We start from the raw sequence: 20,949 nt of genomic DNA on the forward strand, positions 1-20,949 counted from the left end.
TTGATTTATCCACCGTTAGATCAAATCCCAACCGTTGGCTATAAAATAATAATCCCCACACAGGCCAAACCTTTTAAATCCCCTCCGTGTTTGGGCACTCACAAAGTTAGTGGCTTCTTAGGATTAGTAAGCAAACACATGCACTCCTTCAGATAGTTTTAATTTTTATTTGAATAGATTACATTCGAGTCATTTTAATTGACATTCTAATCGACCAAATTCATCCATATAATATAAAATTCAAGCAAGATAATAGCAAGTGAAAAAGCGAAGCCGACTCACCGACAATCCCAAATTGGAAAGAGATAAATTTTTACTTCAAGAGATGAAAACAATTTGGGAAAGATCTGTAATGTGCTTTTGAACCTAATTCACTGGAAACGACAAAAAACAAATATTAGTGAGGAACTGCATATTTTTTCGTATGAATAATCAATGATTATCTGATGAATATTTAGTATCAGGTAACAATTCAAACTCAATGAGCTTATGCGAACTTTTGGAATGAAAATAATAAAAATTGCATAAAAAAGGAAAAAAACAAAAACTTAAACTGGGGAAGCCCCAAGTTGAAAATAATTGATTAAATTGGGTGAGCAAGTTCAAAATAACTCGGTGAAGATGACAGTTGTATTACCTACTATGTGTACTTGAAAGGAGTTCCATTTCACAAAATAAATTGAGAAAAATATAAAAATGAAATAGGAAGAAATTGAGTTATGAGAGAAATCCAAAAAAAAAAACGGAATGAGGATAATAACCCTTGAGAATTTAGGGGACGTCTCTTTTCCAGAGTCAATGTTTCGTCAAAATCAGAATTACTTTGACTATGAAGCTCGAGAGTATTGTGACGAAATTACAATTAGAGTGTCTGTTCGGTTTCAATAATTTAGACACAAATAACTCCTAATCTCATTCAGCGCATTGGGTGTTGGAAGCATACCAACACCGTTATAGGTGCTACATGTTCCTTTTATAAGTTTGGGTCTTTTTCTTTTAAACATGAATTCAAGGAAGAAGAAGTGAATTAGTAGGGATGATGCATACTTGAACCTCAGTTAACATTTGTCCAGAAATATACATACTTTGATAAAAAAAAAAAATTATATGATTACCTCATTTGCGAGTCACCTTGTTTGCTCGAACTTGCTTCGGCATACTTGTCTGAGAAGCTTTCACATTCCTTCTAAAAAAAATGTAGGAGGGGCTGACAAATAAGTTAAAAGAGAAATCAAACCCGAAATAAATGAGTCTTTAACAGTTGACCCAATCTGGTGTTATCACCACACACACAATAACATAAGCACACTGAACAGCTTAAGTTGCCGCAAGCTATCAATGCTTGAAATAATTGAGAATCCAAATTCGTAAATTTTACTTTCATTTCTTTATTTTTCAAAAACAAAAGACCAAGACATCAATCGACCTTCCTTTCCGACAATCAAGTAAGTGACATAGTAGGAACGAACTTGTGTAACAATTATGATAAACGAATTTCACTATCCAAAATTATTTTAGTAATATAATTGCAAAATCAGAGGAAAAATGTTGGAGGGTTCACATTCCTTTGTTAGAAGTTAGAAGATAACAACCGATATCCCTTTCAACAATCAACTGATAATTGATCAATTGAGCGAGATATCAACTGATCTTCCATAACGACAATCAAGTAAGCAAAATAGCAGGGACTAACTTAAGTAAATAACCAAAACGTCGGAGGTTTTCACAACTAAGCACATCCGAGTTTAAAAATAAATAACTGAAAGAGATACTTGACGTACCAAATAGAAGTAATGGAAGGAAACCAAAATATGGGAGAAGAGGAGCCGATTGTAAGCGCCTAATATTTGATTGAGCTATAGGCGTTTGGTAATTGGCTGTAATAGAAATGAATCACCAAGCAAGGTACATAATTTTTTGAGCTAAAGGAGAACCGATCGGGGAGACAACCATTGTCTTTGTAAAGAGTTTGAAGCGTAAGGTTTACTTTTTACTGCTGTTAATATAATGTGAGGGGAGAGGCGTAATCGATTGGGTTTGCCGTTTATTTCACATTTCAGAATTTAATTAATTAATTGTCAGGGCTAATTTTCGGCTCACATTGTGGCGCATTGATATTTTGTTGAAGAAGGTAAACACGTATAGAGATAAAAAGTAACTTGGAGAACCCGAAGGGTTTATTGGAATAAAGAAATGTAGGTTTATTGGAGCCGAATTATTTGTGCTAATTAATTACTCATTAATTCTTTTCTAATTTTACACGTGCCTTGGGTTTTGACCCTCGATTTATACCCCCTCAAATTGAAACCCAGCCACGAGTCAGAAATCGAGCTGTTTTGTTAAGTAGATGAAATAAATCCTAAAGCCACCCCTTTTAGATTGCATGCAGGAGACATATAAGCCTTAGGCACGCACTCTTTTAAATTTATGGCTAAAAAATGATTGAAATAAATGACACCCTAAACACGTGTATAAAAGACTATATAGCCCCCTAAATCATATACTCTTTCATCACTATGCTACTTTTAAGAAGGTTATAGTATATTTGATTCTTCTACCTTGTTATCCAACCTCACAATTTGCTCTAGTTCTTGAGACATTCTTAATTAGGTGGCGTCGTTGCAAATGCCATTCCTTTGTAGTTGGCGATGTTGTAGACCTATTGGAAAGGAAAATTTAGAGATCATGAGCATAGAATCCACCTCAATTAAACTTTGACCTGATAAGTAGACCGAACTCAATGAAATTCAAGTGAATTTGGCAATGCGACCTAGGACATTATAATCTGATTTGAGTGTTTATTAACGTGAATTAAATAACCACTATCCTCAATCATTCGATTATAAATTACGATCTAGCGACTTGTATAGGGGAGAAAAAATAGAAAAATAAAACACCACACAATTAATTCACATCACATTAATGTAATTCAACTAATGAAAAGTACGATGGTTTAAATATGATGAACTTGACACTAACTTTGATACGTCCTATGCACAATTGTGTGAACCAAAATACTACAGAGAAATCAAATTTCAATACGTAAATAATTTAGATATAATTTGTAACCTCATGCATAAAAAAAAATATAAGAGAAATCTAGCACACACACACACACACACATATATTTTCACGACTCATGGGTCATTAAAGAGTTGTAGGAAAGAAAATAAGCTAGCAGCTATTCATAATTGGCCAAGGTCCATAATGATCGATCCCCGCATATAGTAAGCAAGCGACAATTTTGATATGGCTGAACTTGAATGCAAAGTAAAGGACTCATGGGTCATTAAAGAGTTGTAGGAATGAAAATAAGCTAGCAGCTATTCATAATTGGCCAAGGTCCATACTGATCGATCCCCGCATATAGTAAGCAAGCGACAATTTTGATATAATTTGGACTTGAATGCAAAGTAAAGGGTTTTTAAACATTTCTACTTCTCAGTTTGTTTTTGCTAATGTCAGTTTGTTTTTCTCTGAGTAAAGCATTGCAATTCAAAGTAAAAATATTTAACATAAACCTTTGCATGTGACATTTACAAAGTATATCCTAAAGCAGTTCATAAAACACGCAGAAAGATACACGATTTGCATGGGCTTGGAGGGTGCCTAGACTTGAATGCAAAGTAAAGGACTTTTAAACAGTTCTACTTCTCACTAACAACAACAAAGTAAGGTTGTTTTTGCTAATGCCAGTTTGTTTTTCTCTGAGTAAAGCATTGACATAAACGTTTGCATGTGACATTTACAAAGTATATCCTAAAGCAGTCCATAAAACACGTAGAAAGATACATGATTTGCATGGGCTTGGAGGGTGCCTAGAAGGATTTCTTGATATTATATTGCTCTTCAGTGAAGGGTTTAATGATAAAATTTGACCCAACACATAGCTAAAGCATCCCGGCAAATATTTGAACGGTAATGTGGAAATAGTATAACTGGTTCCACTAAATGATGCCTATGGCCAACTACCCTGCTACTTGCTACTTCACTTCAGTTTTCAAGGACTATTGCTCTGGGATCCATTCCCTCAACCTTCATTAACTTCCATCATAATCACAAAAGCTTATAAGAGTATTTAAACATCAATCTATTGGAGAAGAAAAGGAAATTAGATAGATATATATAGCTTACGTAGGATGGTTTTATTTGCATAGAAAACAAATAAACTAAATACTGTTTTCACTTTTCAAAATTAACAGAGAAAAGTCGAGAATTACCGGAGATACCTGAGATGATTTGCGATATACCTGAGATGGAGGGGGCGAAATAGAGCATTCAAAACCGTGACCTTTCCTTCTTAGCTTGAGAAAGGAGAAAATGACAGAATCAAATTAGAGAAATACCGAAGGAAGCAATTATTGGAAAGAAGAAGTATAAGTAAGTGAGGTACCTGGTAGAAATCTTAAAACCATATCTTATGCTTACCATCAAGAACTTTAGAGATAGGAGATAGAAGTTCGCATAGCATAAGAAGTGAAGAGACTTTTGCTGGAGATTGGTGTTTAGAAAAAAACGTGCTCTTTTTTTTTTTTTTTTTTTGCCTTCGTTGAGAACTTCGAGGGATTTGGAGAACGGAGAACGAAGGGTTTTTGTGAGCTTTGGAGAATGAAGGGTTCAAGCTTTGGAGAACTTAACCGAAGGGTTTTTATTTATTTATTTATTCAATTTTAGAATTAAAACTCTAATTAATTCCTAATCCACATGGCGCATTGTGGACCCTCGATTTATACCCCCTGAAACTCAATCCTAGCCGCGAGTCAGGAAACAGCTTTGTTTTGTTAGATAGATTTACTGATTTAAGTACGTCTGGTCAATATTCAGCCAGTAACTTTGAAGTTTACCCCTTCTTTCCTTTGTAACTTTTTTACTTTATGACATGTTGGGTACTTGGGTGACTTATTAGCAATTCGCGAATAATTTGCGAATCAAATTTTTGAATGACAAAACGTATAGTACTTCCGAATGTTTTTAAAAGATTCGTAATAATCCGCGATTTTTTGCCTTGAAATGAATAATACGGATTTTGCCCGCTCAAAAATTCGGCTAAAAAAAAATGAATACAAATTCGGTTGCACTTTAATTATTTTTTATATACTTTATGTCCTCACTCTTACTTCAAATCTCTCACTCTTACATTTTTAGTGATAAATTAATCCAAAAACTTTGCTTTTATACTTTTTGGACATTATTTAAATTGTCATGTCAAAGTGTGTGTATTTTGAAATTTGAACGGTAATTTCAATCCAAGAACAAATAAATGAAGGTACCTATGTAGACCATTCAATTGGTTTCAATATTTTTATAGCTAAATTGTTTAGATATGTTTGTTATGTTGTAAAGAATGACAACTATTATTAATATTTATTAACATAATATCATAAATTTTTTACTTCCGAATTTTTACAACCAAACATTTAAAACGTGTATTAATTAAACACCACATAATTGCCATATTGCAAATTTTTTACCGAATATTTGACCGTACCATTTTTTTGAATCACCAAATAATTCTTGAATTATTCTGTACCAAATTTTTTCCGTATCCTGAATTGCTAACAAGGCTTGGGTGTATGTACAAATAGACTTTTTACTCATTAGATTTTGCCAAAAAAAAAAAAAAAAAAAAAAAAAAAAAAAGTAGTAGTCATTGTTTTAATTATCAAAAATGCTAGCGGGACAACTACTGTGTTGTACCAGGCTAACAGCCCAATCAAGTGAAGCCACGTTACAGATGAAAAACTTGTTACTCTTTCATCCGGTTCTCTCTCTCCCTCTCTCTCTTTTTTCTTTAGTTAAAAAAAGTTAAGATAAACAAATAACAATAAAAGAAAAAGAAAAGCACAAACATTAATTCTCTTCTTCCCACTGTTGTTAGTAGAAAACCACTTATCTCTTTCAATTTTGCTTAATCAAGTCATTAATATAAAGAAAGAACACTAATACAATGAAACCCAACTAGCAACAATACAAATTAAAGTTTTATTTTTCAAATAAAAATCCTGTTTTTATGTTGAAAGCAATACAATCATTTGGATTTCATCCAGAAAATGAGCGATCTTGTATGCATACTGAAAGAATGTTTTCTCTAGGTGATTTGTTATTTGAGATATTTTTAAAATTATGTATTTATTTGGGGTTTTTTTTTTGATAAATATGCATTTATTTAGTAGTGGTGAAAGTCATGACTATTTTTGGGCTACCATTACTGTTCGAGTCAAAGACGAAGAGACACAACCATGGCTGGTACAAGTGAACAAGGTGAATCCCTTGGTTTCTTTATCTTAATCAAGTGAGCGGAGTGAAAAATCTGGGCATAAGAGGGGGTTATGCGGACAAAAACTAAATTGGTTGGTTTCTGTCTGTCTGTCCTCACCTATCCCTCTCCCTCTCCCTCCCTCCTTCCCTCTCCCTCTCCCTCTCCCTCTCCCTCTCAACCAAACCCTAACTCTCTCTCTCTCTCCCCACCCACAAACCCATCTCTCCCTCTCTCTTCTCCACCCTCCGCTCACGCCCCCACTGCTTAGCAATTATCTAAGAATAAATCAATTATTAACTTGTCATATGTATCAATTCAAAACTTATCGACGGTGAACAAGACGCGGGCCACTATCGTCCTTTTGTACATTTGGGTTTCTATTCTACGCTGGTCTAATAAGAAAGCCCGCACTCGATTCACAAACACGGCACCAGCTCAGATTCTTAGATTCTTGACCAGCGCCCAAAATGAACAGGTATGATTTTATGTACAAGAAATTAGAATCTCTGAAATGCATTAAAATGAGAACCATTTTATGTCATTATTATTACTCAAAATCTCATTCCCAACCAAAATCTCGTCATAGGATTGTATTTGCTTTTTTGAGTTGTGAATGCATAGTTTTATGGCCATTAAATTGTTCTTTATTTGATAGGATTGTCACGAGAAGAGTTATTGCCACGATACACGCTTTCAAGGTTCCAACAAGGGGTTTAACTAGTGCACAACAAAATTCTGTAATCAATTTACATTTGTTTGTCTTTTTTACTTTCTTTCAGTTAGCAAGAATGATTTTTTTATTGCATAAACTAATTGGTTTTTCAATAAACATCGTAGGAGAACAAGGAGAAACTTGGCTCAAAAAATGGTAATGACCAATATGACATTGCAATTGTTGGGGGCGGCATGGTTGGCATGGCCCTTGCTTGTGCCCTGTGTAAGTTTCTTACTCCTTTGGTTCTTACTCCTTGATGTAATATATAAAACTGGTGTTCTGACATATATTACTTAATGGTTTACATAGATTTAAGTAATTTACTGGTTATAAGCTTTATACATGTGTATAGAGTTAGTATTACATTGTATCTATTTCCATGCATAATATGATGCTTTCAAACTTTTGAGACTCACATATACCTAGGCCGATGTGTATTATATCTTAACCAGTTGGTTTTGAGTTGGATTACCAGATTTAATAATATTATCATTGCTTATTGAACTTAAAAGAAAAAGAGAAAAAGAAGAAAAGCAATATTGTTGAATCTTTCATTCCGTTTATACTTTGTTGGAATCATTAACGGTTTCAGTCTTTGTACTTACTTTTTGTTTACTGTGTGTTCAACAAGCTCTCCATTGACGAAGAAATTGAGTGTTACTATTATTGATAGTAACCCGGCATTGGGAAAGGAAGTTAACATCAAGAAAGATGACCTCCCTGACCCAAGGGTCAATATTGTTACTCTTGCTTCTATTTCCTTTTTCAAAGGTATAATTGTGATATATCTTCTAATATACCCTAATTGTTGTGTGCATATACTATCTCCAAGCATTTCTTATTTTCTTCTCGTAATTCATTATCTTAATTGAGCATCACATCATTTATTTCTTTAACGGACAATTTGGAACCTTGTAGCTTATATTTGATAAGAAATGTGAGAAAATTGGGTACATAATGATGTTACTATACAGAGATACTATAATTTGCTTGCATCATATTCTCTTTTGCATAACTTGTCATTTTTTCCTTTCCACATGTTTTTTTTTTCAAAATTTAAGTTTATCCCATATTCCTCAATATCCATATAAATGAATCTGGAGGAATAAAGGATATCTTAGGAGCAACTATCGCAAACTAAACTATTATTGCTTTAGTTCACTAGTAGCCTAGTTAATCATCTTTAGTTGTTATGTCAATGTACAAGTTGTTCTGTTTGCAGATATTGGTGCTTGGCAATATGTAATGTAGCATCGACATGCATATTTTGATGCAATGCAGGTAATTGTTCACTTCCATTGTACAATTATGATATTTCAGATTCACGTTCAAATTTTAATATGTAGAAGATAGTAAGAACTAAGAAGCCTCCTTTGGTTAGCATCTAAACACACGAATTTAAATATAATGTGGCACTGCCCATTCGGTTGTTTGTCATAATAATACCTAGGGCAACCATTTCAAAATTCAAATTGCATAACCGATCTAAATTTTTTGCCATTTATACATTTGTGACATTAAACTCTCTCTAGAAATGGTTATTAAAGGTACGATCTTAAGGCTTACCATACACACATCTAATTATTAGTTACACAACTAAATGCTCTGATTTTAATGTATATGGTCATCAATTGGATACCCGCACATTATATATTCACTCTTCTAAAATGTATGCCATGTGCATTAAAAGCTGGGGTGGCATAGGGGGGGGGGATTCTGAGTGCTTTGTTGTCATATCTTTGAATTCACCTTAGTTATTACTCAGTATATGTTTACTCTTTTTTGAAACATCATCACCCTGTAAATCTTAGGATATTGTTGCCCAATTGCAGATGTTTTACGTGGTCGTTGTTGATACCTTAATGTTAACTATAATAAACAGATACATGTAATAGCATGTTTTTTGTTTCCCCCCTTATTTTGTAAATTTGAAACAGTTATAATACATTACATCTTCAAGAAACCTTCTAGTATAAATCTCTTGTATCTTTTCATATTTCTCCTTGCATGTTTGGGATTACACTGGCTTGAGATACACTAGGTACACCGCAGGCAATGTAGATGCAGATATACTAGGGTAGGATTTGCATATCAAGAAAATTAGAATTATTTTGCTGCTTTTAAAGGTATTGAAGTAGCCAAGTAGGTAACTATGGTGCATCTGGTTGTGATCTGAGGTGTGCGATGAGAGAACTGCTTCATAGCTCTCTCTTGTCATGTTTGCAGGTATTCTCTACATTTTCGTTTATTTAGTTTTTCATTACAAATCTATATTGTTCCTTCCAAATGGTGATGAATATTGTGTTTTCAATAGAAATTGCGAGTGGTTTGTAATATAGTTGTCATGTAAAGTGTGATTATTGAGCTTTACCTCTGAAATCATTGAATATTAGTAGTTTGGTTTGCTTGAAGTGTGATATTAAGCTTTGTCTCGATTGCTACTCTTGTTGTTTTGGTTCTTCAGTTTGTTTAGCTACTGAGTATTGATCTTCGTTCATTCCACGTCATTTAAAAACTTATTTTTCATTTCTTTGACACTTTATGAAACTTAATGTATTAGAAATAACAGAACACAGATTTTCAGAAGACAATCTATCCTTCCATATTGATGACAATTGATAGAAAATTAACCGACCTAAATAATCATGTTAATTAAACCCTACTTTAATAATAATAATACTTCTCGCAAGCGCACGAGGTCTATTGTAATAGGTGCGCAAGAACGAGGTCGATCCCACAGGGATTGCTGTTTAGGGACAATTGAATACTAAATATTATCTAACCTAATTCGAACAATATTTGTTGATGGAATTTGGAATTAACTATTATCTAAATCTATTTAATTTAACTACGGTCTAAGAAATGAATAAACTAAATAATGAGGTTCTGCTAAGTTGAGAGAATTCTAGGACTATCGAATCCACCTTAAATCTCCGTATACACTATCGACTTAACCTTTGGTATTCCAGTTATATATTTCTGAGTAGCAATCGATGATACTATCGTTACAATTCTTTTTGCACTTTCTTCGCAAAATTATCTTCTTACTCAGCTAAAGATTAAACCCAAAGCATTATTTGTCTTCTTACAGCATAAACAATCAAATGGTTTAATACTAACAGTTATACTAAGCTTGATTAACAATCACCTATTCGAACTACCGAAAATGCATCACATAATCGGTGAAAGAAATACTAGATAAATTAATCATGAGTTCAAAGAAGAATTTAATCATTAATAACAATTCAGGAATACCAAAAATCAAATCTCTAACATCACATCAATCTAAGGTTTCATCTACACCCTAGAAATAGTTTAGTTACACATCGAAAATAAAACAGCAGAAACAGAAGTAAATAAAGCCATTAACAAAACCAATATCAACTATCGTGAGCCTGACTTCGGTGTTCTGTTCTCCCTTCTCGATCTCCTCTGCGCCTTTAACTCCCTCCCACTTATACCGTTTTGTATCCTTCCTTTTCGGGTTCGAAAGAGTTTTGGGAGTTTTGGTTCAATTTGGCAAGGTTCTGTTTTGGTGAAGATTCGTAACCGAGAGATTCGGTACAAATCTTAGTTGGAAAGGGTGTTCTCTGTTCGTGAGAAGGATGGAGACTAACGGACTTATCTGGTGGTCCAAGTAGCTGATTTGGTGAGTGCGGCCTTTACTTGCACATGGGTTGATGGAATAGTTCTTGGACCTTAACTCAATTTAGGCCCATATTCCCACCAGCAGATCCTCGCCTTGTGACTTCGAGCTCATGATCATATTATTTTGCTAAATGCAAATACTTAAGGGCCCAAATACTTAAGGCCCAAACCAAAGGTAAATAATAACCCAGTAGTATACTAATACTGTTTCGAGCACCTCCAATGAACTGCACAACCCTGTCAGGCCAACCAAACTAGGGGAACTCAGACATTGACATCCCGAATCTCGACAATTTCTACACTTTTAATCAGGTTAAGTCCAATTCCTGTCAAATCACCAAAAATATACTAACTAAATCAAACGAATAAATTAAATGGACTAACTAATATAAAATTGGGCGTAAATAAAATATGTAACATTTACGTGCTTGTCAACAATGGATGTACAGCCAAATACTGGAACTAAAGGGATCGATTCATCATGTTCACGAATGGCAAAGTTAGAATTTAGTGATGGACAAAGCATATTTGCAAAGCTGGTGGTAATTTTTTTTTTTTTTTTTTTGGTTTTGTAAGAGTTTTGATGTCACATGCTATTATTGCACGCACTGGTCAGACATGTGCCACAATTTATTTTAGTAATTTTCTACTTGCAAGTTTCATAGGATTGGTGTTCAACAAACGTTGTCTTTTTCAGATGTTGGCACTGACCACATTTGCGTCATTGTCTGTGTCAAATAGGTTATGCTTTGTCCTACTCATTTGTTATTAGCTAACAAATGGCCAATTGATCTTTTTGCAGGTTGGAGCAGATGAGGGAAAATCACATGTTAGGGAATTGGCGAGAATCAAAACACCTGGATGGAATTAATCACAGAATGCAATCATCTGTACTGTTAAGCATACTGTTGAAAATCATTGTGCTTGGCAGAGATTTCTGCCTTCTGGTCCAATTGCACTTTTACCTATAGGGGACGAGTTTAGTAATATTGTTTGGACTATGATTCCAAAGGAAGCAACAGAGCGTAAATCGATGAGTGAGGATGATTTTGTTAAAGCAGTAAACCATGGTCTTCATGATGGGTATGATCCCAATCCTCAGTCAAACTACCTGGGGTACTCTAGAGATTATTCCTGGGAAGTGCCTCCCAAAGTAGTCGAATTGGGCTTAGAGAGAATGGTGTTTCCTTTGTCACTAAAGCACGCCAATGAATACGCAGTCAATCGTGTGGTTCTTATTGGTGATGCAGCACACACTATTCATCCTTTGGCTGGCCAAGGTGTTAATTTGGGATTCGGAGATGCCTGTGCTCTTCCAAAGATCATAGCTGATGGCATTGCAGTAGGTGCTGACCTTGGGGAGGTATTAAATAGTTTCTTATTTCACAAACATGTCAGTTTGATCTTTGAACATCAACAAGTAACACCAGATAATTCACGTGTGCACTTGAGAAGAAGAAGACCTGTTTTTTAAAGAGTGCTAGCTCTGTTGACATATAAATTTGTCGTATGAATGTCAAACTGAAGTGAAACAGTATGTCGTTCCTAGACCAAAGGAATTATTTGCTATTTAATTTGGCTTGTTAGGTCATAAGGCAAACATCTTAGGAGCAAGGACAAAATCAACAGTTCATTTCCTCTTCTGGTAGTAGAACTCGCAATGACTCCTAGGGGCAGCATGTTATTATATAAACTAACAAATGCAAATTTTGATATATAGTATTTGGTAAAAGCTCATCTAAATATGATATGTTATATATTGTTCGTGTTTAGTTTGTCCTTGATGGTCTGTTTTTTTAATGCAGCTCTCATTATTGAAGAAATATGAAGCAGAAAGGAAGCCAACAAATATTATGATGACCGCAATTTTGGATGGCTTTCAGAAGGCATACTCTGTTGATCTGGGTCATTTCAATGTTTTACGAGCAGCAGCATTTCAAGCAGTGCAATATATCTCTCCGCTAAAAAAGAATATAATCTCATATGCTACAGGTCAACAGAAATGGCCACTTTTCTTTTAAGATCAGACAGAATAACCCTGAATCCGAAATGTCAGACATGTTGTTCATTACTTTGTAAATATGAAATAGTGCAGTAACGTCCCTTCACCATTATATGTAGAAGTGAGAAATAAAAAATATTAATCCTCCCCGTCTTTTATTATTGGAGCCTGTGCTGGACCAGTTTGGTTATATTGATTGATTACCTAAATATCTACAATGGGCATGCCAGTGCTCGTAATATAGATTCTGTGACACCCTTTTTGAACCGTTTAGAAGATTTTACGAAAGCCCATTGTCGAATTTCTATTTTCAGGTTGCAATTTGCTTATACAAATTGTGAAGCCTGACTAAGGAACTTTAGATAATGTCTCTCACTTGGTCCTTTGACAAACTTGTGGAACATGGTTCCTTCAAGAGAAGTACTTCACTGTCTTCACATGGTAGGTTAACTACTGGTGGGTCATATATCTACTTTGGAATTCAAGCCGGTAGAGCTTCAGTATGCCCAGGCTGGCCCTGTGTTCTAAATCAGCTCTAAAATCAGTCCGGGCTCTGGCTGATATTGTGAAAAGAGCATGCTTGTGTATAAGAATCACTTTTTTAGTTTTTAGTGTATAATTGTTTAACATTCCTAGAGAAGTAGTGAAGTGCCAACTCTCTATAAGTACTCTATAAGTACTCAGACAAAAGGGAAGAAATCTAACGTCAAAGAGTCGCTCTAGCTATACAATTTGCAAGGACAATTTCAAAGTGCCCAAAGAAGCAAAATTATGAAAATAGATAAAATATCCCGAAATACACTGGATACATGGCAATGCACAATTGCACACTACGTCTAAGGACTAAACACGTTACTGGATAAAGCCGTTAAAGTTCCCATGTTCGTTACTGAATACTTTTATTTTCATCAAAAGAGTGATACTCCAGCTCCCTGTCCATATCCATGTCTACTTTGGTATTAGTCCATCATGATTTACATTGGAGAGTATTTAAGTTATTTGGCCTTCAAACTCGATCAGAAGAGTTCGAAAAAGTTATGCTGATTGGAAAATTTATACGATATATAATCATCCGAAAGTTTTGTGATATATCAGCAATACACCCTATGGAATCCTATAGGTCCGATATATCTAAAATATTTTAATAATGGCGCCCTTCATCTACAGTCGGACAATATTATTTTAATATATATTTTTTTTATGTATCTCTCCTATCTCTGTCACTTTTTTATAAAGATTTTTGTCCATATTAAAAATGTTAAATTTCAACCAGCACATGTTAATAAAGAGAGTGGAGGGAACGTTTCTGGGAGAAGTGGAGTACGTGGGACAAAAAATAGTAGTTTGGGTTTAGGTTTTTATTCTGTCACCTCAGGGGTAAAAAAATGGGTGGGGCCAAATTTATCTTTATGAGGGTCGGGCCCTGTGAGGGAGGCCAACACTTGAAATTATACAGCCCTTGCTTCACCTCACCCCCCCGGAAAACTGTGGGTAGAATTATATCAACTTGTCAATTATTCAAAACTCTTGAATACAACTTGTTTAGACTTTATTAACATATTTGGTTTTTATCAGATTTCATTAACTGATTAACATATTCATTACAAAAATTCTTGAAAATCTATAAAACTTCATTAACATATACAATAGAATATATGAATATATTCTATAGGATAGAGATATATCCATATAATACAGCTGTATCCTATAGAATATATTCACATATTCTAACAATATATTCATTACAAGAGAGAGAACCTCCATCAAGGACATGTTCATACTTCAAACAAATAAAAAAACAGGTTTGCAAAACAACAAGAGAATTGTTTAAATGCATCATTAAGCTTCATAGTATTCTTTGTACTTGATTCTTGATCACAACTTATATTTGCTTTAGTCTTCAAATATCTGCAAAGCAAAAGGATAAATATTTACAGTTAGACAAATCCAACTCTCATCATTGGCTAAGTATTATGTAAATATAAAGAACTGACCTCTAGATAAAAAGCATCATTCTATAGTCTGTACACATGCAACCATGTCAGAGAAGAAGAATCAACCAAAATCAGCAAGTTTAATCCCACTTCATTTCAAAAGTAACTGAAGGCTTGTGGGATCACTTCATTTGGTGCAAAACAAAATTGCAAAAGCCCCCTTCCAAAATCTGCAAAACAATAAGTTAATAGTCAAGATTCTAGTATCACATAAAAATAAATACATAAATAAGTCACGTACACCACAACAATAGAAAGTACTAACGCCAAAATCCTCACGACCAAAGTCCACACACTACATCCCCACGTCGCTCATCGTCTCTTCTACTAAATTTTCATCTTGAAGTCCTTCCTCAGCTTGAAACCAATCCTTCAAACAAACCAAAGCTTCCACTGTCTCCGGCAACAAACAACTCCTATATTTGGTAACCACCCATTCGCTTCCACTAAAAGCCGCTTCAGATGGAACAGTAGTAACAGGCACCGTTAGTAGGTCACGTGCCAAGGCAGACAGAACAGGATAAGTACCTTCTTCATTCTTCTACCATCCCAAAAGATCAAATGTCTTTTCACTACAAACATTAACAATGGGCAGATCTAGATACTGCTGCAATTCAGATTTGCTAGTGAGTCTAGAAGCTTCTTTACGTTGTGATAGCAATGTGGCAACCATATCTTCCACTACACAAGTGTTAGATACTGCCACATTCGGACCTGGAACATTCACCTTTATCTTCATTTGGTATTGATCAAAAGTGCATACAATTTTTCTTTTATATCGATTCAATCTTTTTTCGACTCTCCAAGAAGGATAGGTGGGACACGGTATCGGTTTCAGATTCATGATCAGATAAAGGTTCAGATTCATAGTTTAGGTCCAACAACAATTCTAAAATAGTAAACTTATACCTTGGATCCATACATGAAGCTAAACCAAGAAGCAAAGGGACACGCTTCCGGTATTTATCATACTTGTCCTTCATGTCTTCATACATAAGTATAAAACCGGGTTCATTAGCATACTTCTTTAATAACAATGAAATTCTACTCAATTGATAGCAAAAGGCGAAGAAGTAACATAACTAGTCCCCTCAAAAAACAGCTTAGTCGAGTCAAAGAATATTTGAAAAAAATCTCTAATGACAATGGCATTATTCCAATCTTCGGAGAAAGAGCACGTGGAAAATCACTATCATAGAAAAAAAAAGATCAAGAACTTTTCGGTATGGAATTGCATCATAACATTATGAATGTCGAATTCCATCGAGTTGGCATGTCAACGGGCAACCTCTTCTCCTCCATGTTCAAACTCTTACAATTCTCAAAAACTTTTGCAATTTTCTTTGGAGAATTTTTCACATGCTTTACACTCTCTAATGTTATCAAGAGAGAAATCAACATGTTTCAAATCCAACTTTCACTATAAGATTCATAACGCATGATTACAAATGAATGTGACACAATTGTTTAGATAACAAATCAGTCTTAAACAGTGAATTTTTCAATCGAGACACAGCAACATCATTGTTAGAAGCATTATCCAGAGTGAAAGAACCTATCTTGCCACAAAGATTCCAACTCGAAGGTTACAATACATTGCATCAGCGAGACTTACCGATTATTGGGGTGAAGGAAGCCAAGGGAAGCTTATGACCCTTTTATGTAACTTCCAATCTTTAGTGATGAAATGAGCAGTAATACACATATACCCTAGTTTCTTATTTGAAGTCCACAAATCTGAAGTGAAAGATATTTTTCCGGGGACAGTGTCTAAGAGAGCTTTCAAAGCAGCTTTGTCCTCTTCAAAAATCATCATGACATCACTTCTCATTGTGATCCTACTTGGAGGTTTAAACTGGGGACCAAAAGACTTGGTAATCCACCTATGGAAAGCTGGCTTATCTACTTTAACGAATGGCAACTCTTCACGAACAAAGTATCGCACAGTCTCACGACGGGATCTCGCTTGGTTAAAGGTGAAAGAGAATATGGAACCAGAAGGGCCAACACCAATGATGGTTTGTCCCGTATTAGTTGCTGTTCTATTGAGACAAGATTCCTTGTGCCTACGGAGATGACTAGTCCCACCCCTGTTCCCACAAGACAGCTTTTGAAAACATATTTTACATACAACAACCATTGAATCAGACCCATCAGCATTTTTTACAACAATACCATCATCATTAATTTCAACAGTTTTATCGAATTGGGTCCAAACATCAGAAATTTTGCGTTTTTGTTTTTTAGGGGGTCGAGCATAGAAATTCACACTCTCCTTCTGCCCCATCTTCAATTGGAGTTTCTACATCAGTAACAGTATCTAATATCAAAGCTGACACGTTGGTCATTCCAATCAATTAGAAGTATTAAAGATCTACAAGTTAAAACAAGCAAACCTTAGCACCGCACAAGCAAAATTCGTCAAACCGGAAGTGTGATACCAACCTGTCCAAAAAGTTAACGAAACAACACAATGCTTTTAATACTCTAGAAAAGTACTACAAGTCTACAAGTATAAAACATAAAAAAGAATTTGAGTGCATTCAAACATGCAAACAAAAAAATTGTACGAAGATCAAAGGTATACCAAATATAATCACCAATAGCATAGCAGCTCAACACACAATATTATGCTTTCACTTCTACGATGTTTTCCATTTACTTGAGGATATCAAATTACAAGCCATATACGAACTCTGAATGTAGGACCATGTTGCAAGCCATCTTGAGGAGAGAGAATGTGTTGTCGGAGCAGGTGGACAAGTCAGAATGTCAGATGGCTTGTTGACACATGGAGGGTTGGTTCAGCTGCTCTCCAGGTATCGGTCTTAAGATTTTAAAAAATTCTTGTGGAAATGTTTATAGGGTACTAAGTACTACCAGAGTTTTCCGTTGAATTTGCGTATTGAAAAGGTAGAATCCACCATTCTTTGTTGTTAGGCATCAGTTGATCATTATGTGTGTTTCACTAGTATCTGTATCTAAAGCATTGAAGGGAACTAATCAATAAGTGCTTTCTCTTTAAATGTTACAAGGTCAATTGGTGATGATGATCTGAAGCCTGCAGTCACAGCTGAGCCTGAAGTAACTGAGACTACTTTAACTTATGAAGATGAATTTTTGGTAAGCACTCTATCTGCCCATCAAACTAATTTGGAATGATAATTTTAATCCTTGGAAATGTCAAGACGGGTGCATGTTCAGAAGCCTGACAGAGCAGTATGTGGCAGCTAGCACAGTCTACAAATCTACTATCTTCTCTACGGTTTTAATGTCTCCTTGAGATTGTTTACTTCAAAACACTTGGGGAGCTTCATTTATCCAACTCCCTAGGAATGTTCAAACTCAAATGTTGTTTACATTTATTTTTTCATCTTTGTTAGTTTAAGCCCTGAAGTATTGAGCCTAGTATACTATATCCATTGATAGTGTTCCAAAAGGCTAGCAATGTAATTAAGAGACACATATCTGAGACGAGAAAATATACAGAATTAAAATCTATAGATTTACAGTTTCACAACTAAGTTCATAGCTCATCAAGAAGTTATCATGATAGCTGCTAATATAGTAGCCACATATGTACAAAAACATAGTTGACTGATAATGTTCAATGATTCTAAAGTGATAATGGATGCATTTTCTTTTCATCTCTGAACAATATATCTAAAAATAAATAAATAAATTGAAACATACACTAGATTTACTAGATTTTCTTTTTAATTACTGATCCTCGTGGAGTTTGGAATTCCAGGTCTCAAATTACTTCACATTCATAGTACTTCCCAATAGCGGAAGAAACAACCGAACGCATACCATATAATGCAGTTAAGCATGCTAGATATGACTATGATTCTTTTAGTAAGTTGTTTCACATTATGAATGAAATTACGCTAGATATCAATATGATCCTTTTAGTAAGAATTTTCACATTGTTAATGTGAGCATGCTAGATATCAATATGATTATTTTAGTAAGTATGTTCACATTACAATTATTGCCAATTCGCAAAAGATTATCTAATAACGGGGTTTAAGTTTCAGTTAGATTACCGGAAGAGAAGTTAATGTAGCAGCAAGCTTGACCAACTTAGGGTCACAAGCTATGTCGATGTGAGTCGCTCCACCTGCCATATGTCCGATATGAAGTTAGATATGCATATAATAGATGAAGACAGCAATTGTTAAAGAGGATTAACATCCTTTGAAGCAAAAACGAAAGAATTTTAACAACAAATACGGAAACTTTATTAACCTAGTTATATCAAAATATCGACGATATTAACTTTGTTAGTTCAAAAACTGTCAGCTATGTATGAGATAATTCTTTGATAACACCATGTTTTAACAAATAGATGGAAGGTTTTGAACAAAGACTAACCCACCCTTTTTTCTCTCAAAAAACTTGCTGAGGTTTGGATCATCCTAACATGGAAAAATTTCACTGACGTTAAAATAACTCGCGGAGGGTTTGAATCTTACAGGAAAGATGTTTCACTCGTTGAAACATATGGCGCCAATGAAGTTGTAGCAACTTGAGGTTAAAATCTTCATCCACTAATGTTAAATACGCTTTCCCCCTTTCCTTCGCAGCCATCTTGATTTTTACTGGTTTTAACAATTTCACTTATTTAACAAGTGTAGACCTAATAGACAATTGAAATCCTAAGTTCCTAACAAAAACAGAATTTCATTGACATGAGCCCAAACGCATATATGCATGTAATAGGCTAATAGCTATGGGAAGGTAAAGAGGAATAATGTTTTATCAGTTATAAATGTGTAAATCAAGAAATACATAACTAATTGTTTTCGTGCTTGTGATAAATAACAGGTAATGGCTAGTGATGGACTTTGGGATGTGGTGAGCAATGAAGACGTTGTATCCATTATCAGAGACACTGTTAAAGAACCCGGAATGTGCTCCAAGAGGTTGGTTACAAAAGCTGCTGAACGTGGCAGCAAAGATAACATCACAGCCGTAGTAGCTTAGCAAGAAAGCAAGAGAGAAATATATATATAGATAGAATCTATAAAAAGAAGACAAGATCTAATGAACAACAACAACAACTCTGCTTGTTTCCTTATTCTTCTCATCTCACTACTCGTTTTTACTAAATCAGCTTTTTCTTCAAACTACTTTTATCAACAACAAGAACAACTCATCAAGATGGCTTCTGGTGCTCTTGGTGGTATATGTGATTTTGAGGAATGTTCTCAAAACAGTGTCGAGATCGAAAGTCTCGCAAAATTCGCTGTCAATGAACATAAAAAAAAAAAGATGTAAACTTAAAAAAGACATCTTTTTTATTATCTTTTTTAAATAGATCCAAGCTAACTTGACCAAAACAAGTGCTACAGCAGTCTAATTTCTTAGCCTAACAAGCCACAAAGAAACACACAACAAAATTAGAAAACAACACTACGAGAATGAAAATGAAACCGTACAGACAAAAAAAAAGAAGAAAGAAGGATGAAGATACCTAATTTAAAAAGATATAATTGGAAGAATGATTATGGGGAAAGAATGGTTAGAGGAATAGAAGATGCATATTTGTGTGCAGCGGAAAGAAGAAAAGAGAAAAGAAATGAGTAGTAGGGTTTCATTTGGTTGAATTTATATCAACTACTATACTTGAAATTTACATTTCTACCCTATGTAATAATAAGTAAAACTTAAAACCCTAAGGGTATTATAGGTAATTTTGTTTAGAAAATCTAAATATCAATGAGGGCCTTAATACGGGCTTTAGAGGGTCGGGCTGAGGGCCGCCCTCATGTTTCCATATCTAGGCCCTTACCCTCTCCTCAAAACATGAGGGTCGGGCCGGCCTTGTCCTCAAATTGCATGCGGGCTTAAATTTGAGGGCTTTTTTGGTCTATGGACTGGGTCGGGTCGGACGGGCCGAGGGCTTGAGGGCCGTTTTTACACCCCTATCCTCACCTATTTCTTTTTCTCCTTCTTTCTTTTCCTCTCCCTCTCAACCAAACCCTAACTCTCTCTCTCCCCACCCACAAATCCATCTCTCCCTCTCTCTCTTCTCCACCTTCAGCTCACGCCCCCACTAATTAGCAGTTATCTTTTTATTTTTTTTCATTTTTTTTATTGTATAAGCTAAAATGTGAATTATACGGAATGAGTAGCAAGTTTCTCTCGTGTGATGTGGCATTAGCCTATTGGGATGTTAGCCAGATATATGACAGCTAGCACTAGTCTTTAATTGTTTACCTCTCCCTCTTCCCGCTCTTCAAATTCTAAATCTTCGGAAAGAAGCTAAAACAAAAATCAATAAGCAGAAGAAGAGTCACACGCGTTTCTTGCTCGAAAGACCCCA

The 20,949-nt window shown here is 35.0% G+C and overlaps 1 long non-coding RNA gene and 1 pseudogene across 7 annotated transcripts; one reads left to right on the forward strand and one right to left on the reverse strand.

Moving 5' to 3' along the window:
• The first annotated feature begins 7,150 nt into the window (after window positions 1–7,150).
• On the forward strand, window positions 7,151–12,769 carry LOC147516275 (uncharacterized; annotated as a pseudogene). Its single transcript, XR_015210993.1, has 9 exons — window positions 7,151–7,200; window positions 7,606–7,745; window positions 8,197–8,255; window positions 8,984–9,051; window positions 9,152–9,200; window positions 9,544–9,621; window positions 11,072–11,164; window positions 11,425–11,985; window positions 12,428–12,769. The product of XR_015210993.1 is annotated as an uncharacterized LOC147516275 (transcript).
• Window positions 12,770–14,234: 1,465 nt separating this feature from the next.
• Window positions 14,235–20,203, reverse strand: LOC147516276 (uncharacterized). Of its 6 annotated transcripts, none has more exons than XR_015210997.1 (7): window positions 20,098–20,203; window positions 19,097–19,222; window positions 18,668–18,741; window positions 17,015–17,063; window positions 15,528–15,603; window positions 14,619–15,332; window positions 14,235–14,532 (listed from the first exon to the last, which is right to left on the reverse strand). It is a non-coding gene; the product is annotated as an uncharacterized LOC147516276 (long non-coding RNA). The 6 variants fall into 6 exon arrangements; XR_015210995.1 differs by having other exon boundaries at window positions 14,235–14,290; window positions 14,357–14,532; window positions 19,097–20,191; XR_015210999.1 differs by having other exon boundaries at window positions 14,619–14,788; window positions 14,860–15,332; window positions 19,097–20,190.
• Window positions 20,204–20,949: the final 746 nt, after the last annotated feature.

This window comes from Coptis chinensis, chromosome 2 (assembly GCF_015680905.1).
Source record: "Coptis chinensis isolate HL-2020 chromosome 2, ASM1568090v1, whole genome shotgun sequence".
NCBI lineage: Eukaryota > Viridiplantae > Streptophyta > Magnoliopsida > Ranunculales > Ranunculaceae > Coptis > Coptis chinensis.